This window comes from Staurois parvus, unplaced genomic scaffold (genome assembly GCF_062004578.1).
Source record: "Staurois parvus isolate SC_StPar_1 unplaced genomic scaffold, SC_StPar_1.0 ptg000558l, whole genome shotgun sequence".
NCBI classification, from domain to species: domain Eukaryota; kingdom Metazoa; phylum Chordata; class Amphibia; order Anura; family Ranidae; genus Staurois; species Staurois parvus.
In genome coordinates this window covers 818324-831416 of record NW_028318354.1, presented here as the reverse complement: position 1 = coordinate 831416, position 13093 = coordinate 818324, and the positions used below count along the sequence as shown (strand labels likewise).

Sequence of the window (13093 nt, the reverse complement as noted above, 5' to 3'; positions counted from 1 at the left end):
TGGTGCGGCTGTTCTGCAGGGTTTGGCGGGCTCCGCCCTTCTCCCTGGGGTCCTCATGCGCCGGCCTCCCTCTCACGGCCGCCGGTGGAAGAAGCGGCCGTGGTGTGGGCGAGTTCTACGGCCCGCCGCCCATAGCCCACATGGCGGCAGCGCCGCTTCCTGTTCCTTTGCCGGAAGTGACGTCACTTCCCGGCGCCCGGAAATGACGCGATTCCGGCGTCCTGCCCGACCACCGTCCATGCTGCAGAGATCCCGGAAAAGGTAAGCTCACCTCAGCCCAAGGGAAAGGCAATCCTGCCCAGGTCGGCGTAGCGGGCTCTGCCCCCCTGGAGAGCCCCGCTAGGACCATTTGGGGTCTGTCACCCCCAACCCCAGAGGGGTTTACACGAAGGGGACCTGACTGAAGCCCCCTCACAAGGCCCCTGCCTTGCTTAGAAAAGGAGGAAAGGGGGGCCTCAGCCAGGGGGCCTCTGTACCTCGCCAGGTGGCCCTAGAAAAACAACAAAACGGGCGTAGCTCACTCCTGGCCTGAGGAAACACTAATACTGAGGGTCCCCTGGGAGAGAGGCTACTTATAGAGGAAAAAAGGTGGAGCGGGTGTTTCCTGGGAGGAGCCTATCTCTCAAGTGAGCTGTCCTAGAAGATGACTCGGGAAAAAAAACTTTTATTTTTTTCACAATTTTCAGTGGTTTTTGGTTTAAGAAAAAATAAAAAACCCAGAGGTGATTAAATACCACTAAAATAAAGCTCTGTCACAAAAAAATGATAAAACTGTCATATGGGTACAGTATTGCATGACCGCACAATTGTCATTCAAAGTGTGACAGCGCTGAATGCTGGAAATTGGCCGGGGCAGGAAGGGGGTAAAAGTGCCCGGTAGGCAGGAAGGGGGTACAAGTGCCCGGTAGGCAGGAAGGGGGTACAAGTGCCCGGTAGGCAGGAAGGGGGTACAAGTGCCCGGTAGGCAGGAAGGGGGTACAAGTGCCCGGTAGGCAGGAAGGGGGTACAAGTGCCCGGTAGGCAGGAAGGGGGGTATAAGTGCCCTGTAGGCAGGAAGGGGGTACAAGTGCCCTGTAGGCAGGAAGGGGGTACAAGTGCCCGGTAGGCAGGAAGGGGGTACAAGTGCCCGGTAGGCTAGCGGTTACGGAACGGTTTCAACCAGTATGAAGGTTTTAGAAGACCAGCTTTGCAGTATATTAATCATGTACACAAGAAAAATGAACAGACAGGAGACATTTGTAAACATTATTAGTGATCCTTGTGTTTCTGTAAAGTGTTGAGAAATGTTCTTCAAAATATCCTGATATCATGATTTGCTACTTGCGCTTCATACAATCGAAAAACATTTCATGCAAATATCCCCCAATTTCCAGCATTTCTAGATTCCATTTCATACATACCTGTAATTTCTCACTCCTAGACCTCAGAACCTGGGACCACTAAATGGTGGTTAATCCCAAGCCTGCGAGTTGTGAGAAAAGCTCATTCCTCAGCCTGGCGATGTGTGAAGGAGGGTGAACACGGCTCCACAAACATCTGTGGCTGAACCCAAACCATGAGTTACGATAAAAGCTTCTAACTCTCTCTTCATGTGTTTGGGAAGCTACAATTTATTGAAGATGACGGCCATGTTGCTGAATGGCATCAATCCCACTGAACTCCAATAGTTCTGGTTAGAAGAATAACAGAGCGAGATGAAACCTGGTTTATGATATGAATGACCATTCACTATGAATTTGGGTTAATAACCAGCGAGCCAAATAGCAACTGACCCGTTCTGTTTTACACCAATCGTGATTGTTTGCTATATTAGTCTACATTCACACCTATGCAGGTTGCCTTTTAGGCAATTCTGCATTGTGTTTTGCATTTTTGCACTTGCCTTTGACGCTTTTTTTTCTTGTTTCTAGGCAGATTTTAAATGCAAAACGCAGCAAAAACACAATACGTGCTTTTCTGCTGCATTCCCATTGAAGTCTATAGAACCAAAAATGGAACATTTTGCATTCAAAAAAGTCCCTGAAACTTGCCACAAACGCACCGGGGAAAACGCAGAGATGAGAACCTGACCCTGACCACTGCGCTATTAATGCAACAATCCTACACTTAAAAATAAATTCCCATTGATCAGTAATGAAAAGGAGGTTGCATGCTTCCCCATTTCCCACCAATGATGAGGGGGGGCGGCCTTCCCCATCGGTAATGATAAGGAGGGGGGAGCGGCCTTCCCCATCGGCAATGATAAGGAGGGGGGGTGGCGGCCTTCCCCATCGGCAATGATAAGGAGGGGGGGTGGCGGCCTTCCCCATCGGCAATGATAAGGAGGGGGGGTGGCGGCCTTCCCCATCGGCAATGATAAGGAGGGGGGGTGGCGGCCTTCCCCATCGGCAATGATAAGGAGGGGGGTGGCGGCCTTCCCCATCGGCAATGATAAGGAGGGGGGGTGGCGGCCTTCCCCATCGGCAATGATAAGGGGGGGTGGGGGGCGGCCTTCCCCATCGGCAATGATAAGGAGGGGGGGTGGCGGCCTTCCCCATCGGCAATGATAAGGAGGGGGGGTGGCGGCCTTCCCCATCGGCAATGATAAGGAGGGGGGGTGGCGGCCTTCCCCATCGGCAATGATAAGGAGGGGGGGTGGCGGCCTTCCCCATCGGCAATGATAAGGAGGGGGGGTGGCGGCCTTCCCCATCGGCAATGATAAGGGGGGGTGGGGGGGCGGCCTTCCCCATCGGCAATGATAAGGGGGGGTGGGGGGGCGGCCTTCCCCATCGGCAATGATAAGGGGGGGTGGGGGGGCGGCCTTCCCCATCGGCAATGATAAGGGGGGGGGGGCGGCCTTCCCCATCGGCAATGATAAGGGGGGGGGGCGGCCTTCCCCATCGGCAATGATAAGGGGGGGGGGGCGGCCTTCCCCATCGGCAATGATAAGGGGGGGGGGCGGCCTTCCCCATCGGCAATGATAAGGGGGGGGGGGCGGCCTTCCCCATCGGCAATGATAAGGGGGGGGGGGGCGGCCTTCCCCATCGGCAATGATAAGGGGGGGGGGGCGGCCTTCCCCATCGGCAATGATAAGGAGGGGGGGGGCGGCCTTCCCCATCGGCAATGATAAGGAGGGGGGGGCGGCCTTCCCCATCGGCAATGATAAGGAGGGGGGGGGGCGGCCTTCCCCATCGGCAATGATAAGGGGGGGGCCTTCCCCATCGGCAATGATAAGGGGGGGGCCTTCCCCATCAGCAATGATAAGGGGGGGGCCTTCCCCATCAGCAATGATAAGGGGGGGGGCCTTCCCCATCAGCAATGATAAGGGGGGGGCCTTCCCCATCAGCAATGATAAGGGGGGGGCCTTCCCCATCAGCAATGATAAGGGGGGGGCCTTCCCCATCAGCAATGATAAGGGGGGGGGCCTTCCCCATCAGCAATGATAAGGGGGGGGCCTTCCCCATCAGCAATGATAAGGGGGGGGGCCTTCCCCATCAGCAATAAGGGGGGGGGGCCTTCCCCATCAGCAATAAGGGGGGGGGCCTTCCCCATCAGCAATGATAAGGGCGGGGCCTTCCCCATCAGCAATGATAAGGGCGGGGCCTTCCCCATCAGCAATGATAAGGGGGGGGGGCCTTCCCCATCAGCAATGATAAGGGGGGGCCTTCCCCATCAGCAATGATAAGGAGGGGGGCCTTCCCCATCAGCAATGATAAGGGGGGGGCCTTCCCCATCAGCAATCATAAGGGGGGGGCCTTCCCCATCAGCAATCATAAGGGGGGGGCCTTCCCCATCAGCAATCATAAGGGGGGGGCCTTCCCCATCAGCAATCATAAGGGGGGGGCCTTCCCCATCAGCAATCATAAGGGGGGGGCCTTCCCCATCAGCAATCATAAGGGGGGGGCCTTCCCCATCAGCAATCATAAGGGGGGGGCCTTCCCCATCAGCAATCATAAGGGGGGGGCCTTCCCCATCAGCAATGACAAGGGGGGGGGCCTTCCCCATCAGCAATGATAAGGGGGGGGGCCTTCCCCATCAGCAATGATAAGGGGGGGGGGCCTTCCCCATCGGCAATGATAAGGGGGGGGGGGCGGCCTTCCCCATCGGCAATGATAAGGAGGGGGGGGGCGGCCTTCCCCATCGGCAATGATAAGGAGGGGGGGCGGCCTTCCCCATCGGCAATGATAAGGGGGGGGCCTTCCCCATCAGCAATGATAAGGGGGGGGGCCTTCCCCATCAGCAATGATAAGGAGGGGGCCTTCCCCATCAGCAATGATAAGGGGGGGGCCTTCCCCATCAGCAATGATAAGGGGGGGGCCTTCCCCATCAGCAATGATAAGGGGGGGGGCCTTCCCCATCAGCAATGATAAGGGGGGGGGCCTTCCCCATCAGCAATGATAAGGGGGGGGGCCTTCCCCATCAGCAATAAGGGGGGGGGCCTTCCCCATCAGCAATAAGGGGGGGGGCCTTCCCCATCAGCAATAAGGGGGGGGGCCTTCCCCATCAGCAATGATAAGGGGGGGGCCTTCCCCATCAGCAATGATAAGGGCGGGGCCTTCCCCATCAGCAATGATAAGGGGGGGGGGCCTTCCCCATCAGCAATGATAAGGGGGGGCCTTCCCCATCAGCAATGATAAGGGGGGGGCCTTCCCCATCAGCAATGATAAGGGGGGGGCCTTCCCCATCAGCAATGATAAGGGGGGGGCCTTCCCCATCAGCAATGATAAGGGGGGGGCCTTCCCCATCAGCAATCATAAGGGGGGGGCCTTCCCCATCAGCAATCATAAGGGGGGGGCCTTCCCCATCAGCAATCATAAGGGGGGGGCCTTCCCCATCAGCAATCATAAGGGGGGGGCCTTCCCCATCAGCAATCATAAGGGGGGGGCCTTCCCCATCAGCAATCATAAGGGGGGGGCCTTCCCCATCAGCAATCATAAGGGGGGGGCCTTCCCCATCAGCAATGACAAGGGGGGGGGCCTTCCCCATCAGCAATGATAAGGGGGGGGGCCTTCCCCATCAGCAATGATAAGGGGGGGGGGCCTTCCCCATCAGCAATGATAAGGGGGGGGGCCTTCCCCATCAGCAATGATAAGGGGGGGGGCCTTCCCCATCAGCAATGATAAGGGGGGGGGCCTTCCCCATCAGCAATGATAAGGGGGGGGGCCTTCCCCATCAGCAATGATAAGGGGGGGGGGCCTTCCCCATCAGCAATGATAAGGGGGGGGGCCTTCCCCATCAGCAATGATAAGGGGGGGGGCCTTCCCCATCAGCAATGATAAGGGGGGGGGGCCTTCCCCATCAGCAATGATAAGGGGGGGGCCTTCCCCATCAGCAATGATAAGGGGGGGGCCTTCCCCATCAGCAATGATAAGGGGGGGGGCCTTCCCCATCAGCAATGATAAGGGGGGGGCCTTCCCCATCAGCAATGATAAGGGGGGGGCCTTCCCCATCAGCAATGATAAGGGGGGGGCCTTCCCCATCAGCAATGATAAGGGGGGGGCCTTCCCCATCAGCAATGATAAGGGGGGGGCCTTCCCCATCAGCAATGATAAGGGGGGGCCTTCCCCATCAGCAATGATAAGGGGGGGGGCCTTCCCCATCAGCAATGATAAGGGGGGGGGCCTTCCCCATCAGCAATGATAAGGGGGGGGGCCTTCCCCATCAGCAATAAGGGGGAGCCAGGCTCCCCCATCACTAATATTACACATTGTACTCTCCATTGAATAAGCCCCACTTATCACTGCACTAAAATGCAACAATTATCCACTAAATTATCCCCATTTATGATCAATAGAGGGGGGCATGCTTCCCATTTGTCACTGTTATGGGGGGGGGGGCATGCTTCCCATTTGTCACTGTTATGGGGGGGGGCATGCGTCCCATTTGTCAAAGATGAGTGACATGCTCACCATCACCATAAAAAAAAATCATGATTCATTTCATTGATCATCAGTACTTGCCTAACTGAAGAGATACATTAGGAGCATGGGGGGGGGGGGGGGTTACTAAAACTGCAGGGTGCAAAATCTGGTGCAGGTCTGCATAGGAACCAATCAGCTGCAGGTTTTATTATCAAAGCTTCATTGAACAAGCTGAGATTAGGATCTGATTGGCTGCCATGCACAGCTGCATCACATTTTGCACTCTCCAGTATTAGTAAACCAACCTCAGTAACATATATTTGTCACATTTAAACAAAAGTGCAGCAAAAAAGCCTAAAATGTACCAAACAAACATAGAAAACAACAAACAAATCCAAACTCCACTCACCAAACATGAGTCAGCATCAGACCATGTGCTAGACAAAATGGCTGCCACTTGCACTGGTATTTATAGATCAGCTCCCTTTTTTTTTTCTCACTCAACTTTATTTGCATCAATGACAAACAGACAAACTCTCAAAAGGTTAAAAAACACAGTTTTCTTTTGAAATCAGTGCCTAGATGCCTCATTTTCCTGGACAGCTGCAGTGAAGGGGAAAAAAAACTAAAATAAAAGTAAAAATAAATAAAAAAAACAAACAAAAAATAGCCTGGTGAACTCAGAACTGGTCAGCTGACACTTCCAGTCACTCCTCTTCAACTGTAACCCCTTACTGCCCAGATCCAGTGTTGCTTTTTGCATTGCACTGCTAGAACTTGCCTGACATTAGGCTCACACCTAAGCACTTTCTGTAGCGTTTTGCAGAAACGCTGTACAGTCCATTTAGCATGATTTCCTATTGGACATGTTCTCACCTGTGCGTTTTCACCCAGTGCGTTTTTTTTGGAAAGGGTCAGGGACTTTTTTGGATGCAAAAATTGCATTTTGGAAATGCTGCAGAAAAACATTTATTGCGTTTTAGACTTTTTTTTTATGCATTTTAAATCTGCCTAGCAACAAGAAAAAAAAACACCCACAACACACATCAAAAACGCAGCAAAACACAAGTGCAAAAATGCAAAATGCATTGCAGAAAGCGCTCAAACGCAACCTGCATAGGTGTGAACCTAGTCTAATGCAGGCCATAGACGGGTCGAACATCAGTCGATTTTTCGAACGATAAACAAAAAAAATCGCTCTTTCGATCGACCGACGTTACCACCAAGGATTACAAAAAAAAAAAGTCAGCTGACTAAATCATAAAGTTCACCCCATAACTTCTGTTCCTTGCAGGTCACGGCTCATGCGCAGATTTTTTATCGTTAAAACGATCGGCCGATTTGGCCATCATTGCTGAGAAAATCGGCAGATAGTCCAAATCGGCTGCAAATTTTCCAACATGCCTGATAATCTCAAAGTGCTAAAAACCCGAAAAACGGCAGATTAACCCACTAACAATGCGAAAATCGGTCGATCTTTTTTTCGGCCGAAAAATCGATCAAATTTTTTTCGGCAGAAGAATTGGCCGATTTTCGAACCATCTGTGACCGGCATTAGGCTAGGTTCACACCTATGCAGTTTGCATTTGATCCATTTCTGAAGTGCTTTTTATTGTGCATTTTGTTTTTTTTGCACATACGTTTGAATAAAATGATTAAAATGCAAAACGCATCAAAAGCGCAGCAGAAACGCACTACATGCCGACCCTTTCCAAACAACGCACCGAGTGAAAACGCACAGATGTCATCGTGTCCCATAGGCAATCATAAATGGACTGTAGTGCGTTTCTGCAAAACGCTGCAGAAACCGCTTAGGTGGGAACCCAGAATAAGGTTTCTTACACAAGAAAGAAAACAGTTTGTCGCTTTTTTGGTCAAATTCAGATACTAAATTAGACAAATAGGATAAATGTAATACTGCAAAGTGCAATAAGTCCTACGGAGGTCTCTATAGTAACCTGTAATTTGATTGGTTGCTACGGGTTACTACATGGTTACCAAGTGTCCCAGACCAGGAGGGAAAGGCCAGGGATTGCGGACATTGTTCAGCAAGCTCTGCGTCCTGCAAGGTGTCCCATAATATACAGGGTGGCAGTGAGGTGACGGGTGCTGGAACACAAAGCAGCCGCCATTGTAGTCGAGGTATAATTGTGGCTTCAACAAAGAGGAACGTGCGATTAGGAAAACAACCACTGAACACCAATGTTTATTTCTGCTCTCACTGACACCAATGATATGGGGCTTATATATGTCACTGACACCGACTTACCACTTAGCCCTGGTTCACACTGATGCGGTGCAGAAATCGCACCATTTTCTGTGCGATTTTCTGCACTGCATCATAAATCGCACCTCATTCATGCAAACCGCTGTGGGTGTGTATTTTAACCTCTTCATGCCGACCGCACACAAATGTGCGGCCTCCCAGCATCTGGGCCTAGACGCCGAGCGGCCGCACATTTGCGTTCAATTATAAAAAAAACATATGCGCTGAGAGCACGCGCCCTGCGCACTCCCAGCACACATGTCCGGTACTCACGGAAAGGTCCCGGTCTTCTCTTTCGAGCGGGACCTTTCCTGATCATGTGGCGACACGTCACAGCGGTCACATGATCCCTAAACCTCACCCCCACCCATCCTGCCTCCCAGCTTCTGAAACTCTTAAAGGGCCGGGAGGCGCCGGCGTGAAGGAGTTAAGTCAGGAACACCCCAAAATCGGGTCACAAAACGTGGTGCAGAACCAGATCGCGTGGGTGTTCACACCTACGCGATCCGAAGCTGGTGCAGACAAGAAAAAGGGTCCTAAACATTTTTGGTGCAGATGCGGTGCGTTTTAAGCCATACAAAAACATATGGCTCAAAATTGCACCCCACAGAAATCGCATATGATTTGCGCTGGAATGTGGTGCAGTTCCTGTGTTCGAATCACATGCGATGTGCCGTGCCGCGCTGCATCAGTGTGGACCATTGTTTACACCAATATCAGGGCTTATTTTTACTCCCCATATCACCAATGTTGGGGATTATTTTACTGCGATGACACCAAAATGGAGCTAGTTTTCTTCCCACCAACACCATCAGTGGGGCTTATTCCCTCCTACTGACACCGATATGGGGCTTATTTTATTCCCACCAACAATGGCGCTTATTTCCTTCTACTGACACCAATATGGGGCTTATTTTATTCCCAGCAACAATGGCGCTTATTCCCTCCTACTGACGCCAATATGGGGCTTATTCCCTCCTACTGACACCTATATGGGGCTTATTTTATTCCCACCATCAATGGTGCAAATTCCTTCCTACTGACACCGATATGGGGCTTATTCCCTCCTACTGACACAAATAAGGGGCTTATTTTATTCCCACCAACAATGGCGTTTATTCCCTCCTTCTGACACTGATATGGGGCTTATTTTATTCCCACCATCAATGGCGCAAATTCCCTCCTACTGACACCGATATGGGGCTTATTCCCTCCTACTGACAGATAAGGGGCTTATTTTATTCCCACCAACAATGGCGTTTATTCCCTCCTTCTGACACTGATATGAGGCTTATTTTATTCCCACCAACAATGGCGTTTATTCCCTTCTACTGACACAGATAAGGGGCTTTTTCCCTCCTATTGACATTGATATGGGGCTTATTTTATTCCCACCAACAATGGCGCTTATTCCCTCCTACTGACACCAATATGGGGCTTATTCCCTCCTACTGACACAGATAAGGGGCTTTTTTTTTTCAATCACACCAACAATGGTGCTTATTCCCTCCTACTGACACCGATATGGGGCTTATTTTTTTCCCCACCAACGAGGCTTATTCCCTCCTACTGACACCAATACGGGGCTTATTTTATTCCTACCAACACCAAAGATGGGGCTTATTGCCTGCCATTGACAAATATATGAGACTCCAACAGTATAGGGCTTATTTTCCTCTGACATCAGTGGTGCGAGACCAGGGGCGGACTGAAAACTCATGGGGCCCCGGGCAATAGGGGATCATGGGACCCCTGTGTCCATGCCCACACCCCAATGACATTAAGGGTGGAGCTTATGTTATTCCCACTGACACCAACAATGGGGCTTATTTTTATTCCTGCTGACACCAATAACAGTGCCTATTGTTACCCATACAATGACAGCAATGTTGAGACTTATTTTACTCACTTTCACACCAACAATGGGATTTCTTCAATTCCCACTTAATATGTGGCTTATTGTATTTCACTTAGGGCTCGTTCACACTAGGCTGTTTTGCCAACGCTTGCCAAACGCCCCTATAGCGTTTGGCAAGCGTTGGTCCGGTGTTTGCGGAGCGTTTTTAACGCTCGGCAAACGCTCCGCAAACGCCGCATGCGTGGTTTAGCGGCGGTTGCTAGGCGTTTGCCGAGCGTTAATAACGCCCCACAAACGCCTATAATGCATTTGAGTGGTGTTACCGCTCCGCAAACGCCCCGCAACCGCGTCGCAACCGCACCGCAAACGCCGGCCGGGCGTTTGCGGAGCGGCACCATAGACGTGAATAGGAGGCTTCAAAGCCTCCTGACTCGACCAGAGGCGTCCGTTTTGCCGCGACGCGACGCAAACGCTCCTGTTAGAACAGCACCATGTGCTGTAATGTGCAGAGTTGGCAGAGGCGTTTGGGAAGCGGTAAAAACGCTTCCCAAACGCCTCTCTGCCGCCTGCACACAAGGCTAGTGTGAACGTAGCCTTACACAATGACACATAGCCAATTTCATTTCTGCTAACATGATGGGGCTTATTTTATTCCCACTGACAACAATGTAGCGTTTTCTGTTCCATTGATACCAATATGGAGATTACTTCTTCCCACTGACACCGATATGGGGCCTATTTTCTCCTGACACCAGTATGGGGCCTATTTCCTCACACTGACACCAAAAATATGGGGGCTTATTTTCCTCTTTACACTTTAATAAATTTGGACTTATTATGCTTCCACTGTCACCAGTGGCAGGGCTTATTTTATCCCCACTGGACACCAACAAAATAGTTTAACATCTTCTTAACATCAACAACGGGTTTTTTTTTTTCCACCGACACCAATGGGGCTCATTTTACCCACACCAACGATCAGACTTATTTTACTCACACTGACACCAACAATGGGACTTATTTTACTCCCACTCAGTGATATGTAGCCCATTTTAATTCCCTGACACCAACATGGGGATTATTTTATTTCTACTAACACCAATGATGGAGCTTATTTTCTCCTCCCCTCCATTGATACCAATATGGTTTCAATTTAGTTTAGGCACACCACTAAAAAAGCACACTGAGGATGTCAAAAATTTCAGTTCTTGCTGAATACGTAGAGACACAAAGACCTTCTGATCCATAGACAGCCCATCCCATTGGCTGAGGAAGGCAAACTGAAACACCCTAATGTGCCGGTTGGCCCACTGGAATGGCCATTGGCAAGACCCGAATGAGGACAATGCAATCCCTTACTGACACAAATGCTGTCTCCATGACTCTTTGTATGCAAATTTTCATTTCAGAAATTTTGCAGTTTTGAAAAACCACTTTACTTCTTTGGATATCAAATACTATTCCAAGATATTTCAATTGAGAAGGGGTTAACTGCCTTTGCTGTTTGTTCACTAGCCAACTGAACTTGGAAAGGACTTTAAAGACAAGGCTGTGATGGTCCCCGCTTGAGCATGCAACAATTAAAATGTCGTCCGAACAGATTCTTGCTGCTGTGCCAATCCAAAAAAAAGGCAGACACCTGATCTGGAAAGGACATTTGGCCATCACAGTTGTGGTGATTCTCAGATTTCCCTGGTGCTCTACACAGATCAGTACATGGAAGTAAGCGTCAGCTAAGTCGACTGACACTAACAAGTCTTTTCTCTGAACTATCGCCATGATTGTCTGCAAGGACACCATCTTGAACCTCTTGATGTGTATGTTTTAGTCAATTTAGTCAAAGCAAGACAGGTTGGAAAACTCCTGATGCATTCGGTACTATTAAAAATTTGGAGAAAACCCCCAAATTCTGTTCTTCCAGCGACATAGGCACTATGGCCTTGTTGCACCATAATTCTTATACATTATCTTGCAAGAATAAAACGATTCAGTAGTCAACTTTGTAATTCTCTACTGTACTGTACTTCCACCTGGGACTGGTTGGGTGCACTTTCAAAATATTTTTTAGATGTCTTAGCAGCCTGCTCTGGATTTGATTCTATGTAAAAAGGGGAACTCCAAGATACCTTCACTGTGATCTGGTAAATATGCAGCCTGGTCTATAAGATTTGGCCTCCTGAACCCTTCTGAAGTCTGATTGACTTGAGTAAAAAGATAGCTGCTTCCTCCTCTGCAGCCCGTCTTTCCTCCTGTCACTTGCCCAATTGCATCATCCAGCGGTATGACAAATAACCTCTCATTATGGGGAATGTCATAGAAGGCTTGTGTGGAAGTGCTGTCCACCTTCCAGTGGTGCAACCACAAAGCTCTCTTGGCTGTGACTGAAATATCCTAGCACTTGACCTTCAGCAGAGGCTTTGATAGACCTACTACAGCTGCCGGGTTCTGCTCTTCCAGAACCGTGCCAAATCATGCAAGTTCCACGTTTGAATTAAAAGCCATTTCCTAATGCTTTAGACATAGAAGTTAAGACTGTTGCTGGATGAACAAAACCTGCCATAGAATAGACTCTCTAGAAGTCTGAGGGCCAGTTTACCACAATTGCTGTGATGCGTTTTGCCATTTTCCAGATGCGTTCCATACAGAAAAAAAATGCAACATGTTCTACTTTTGCTGACTGCACTAGAACACACTAAACTGGTGTGAACTAGGCCATTGCAATCCATGGTAAATACTGTCCATGCGTTTTTGATGCAGAATAAAAACACACCAGACTGCAGCTGACGTGAACTAGTCCTGAGCCCACTTCTTGATCCATAGGATCCATAAAGGCAACTGAGTTATTGAAAGTCAAAGACACTTGATATGCCAGATGCTGGATCCACCCCTGGAAGTACATCTCATAAACATGCATCAGTCACCTTCATCAGATAAAGCTTGGAGAACCTGTAATGTAAATTGGCCTTCCTATCAGGTTTCTCCCATTCTTCATCAATGAGCTCTTACTTGGTCATTATGGGAAAAGAAGGCCCTTCCTTCTTCACATTTGCAAATATCTGCATGCTCTTTTCTGATACTAAAGGGGCCAATGAGATTGAAATCAAAAGCATGCACTGCCGACCCTTCTTC

At 50.1% G+C, this 13093-nt stretch overlaps 2 long non-coding RNA genes across 2 annotated transcripts in view; both read right to left on the bottom strand.

Annotated features, from left to right (window-relative positions):
• LOC149450940 (uncharacterized) overlaps positions 1-6296 on the bottom strand; it is a 43668-nt gene extending 37372 nt beyond the window's left edge. Inside the window, exon 1 of the long non-coding RNA XR_016315179.1 lies at positions 6250-6296. This is a non-coding gene — a long non-coding RNA (uncharacterized LOC149450940). The remainder of the gene's footprint in view (positions 1-6249) is intronic.
• Positions 1-13093, bottom strand: part of LOC149450939 (uncharacterized) — a 127672-nt gene that overhangs the window by 97482 nt on the left and 17097 nt on the right. The window lies entirely within an intron of this gene.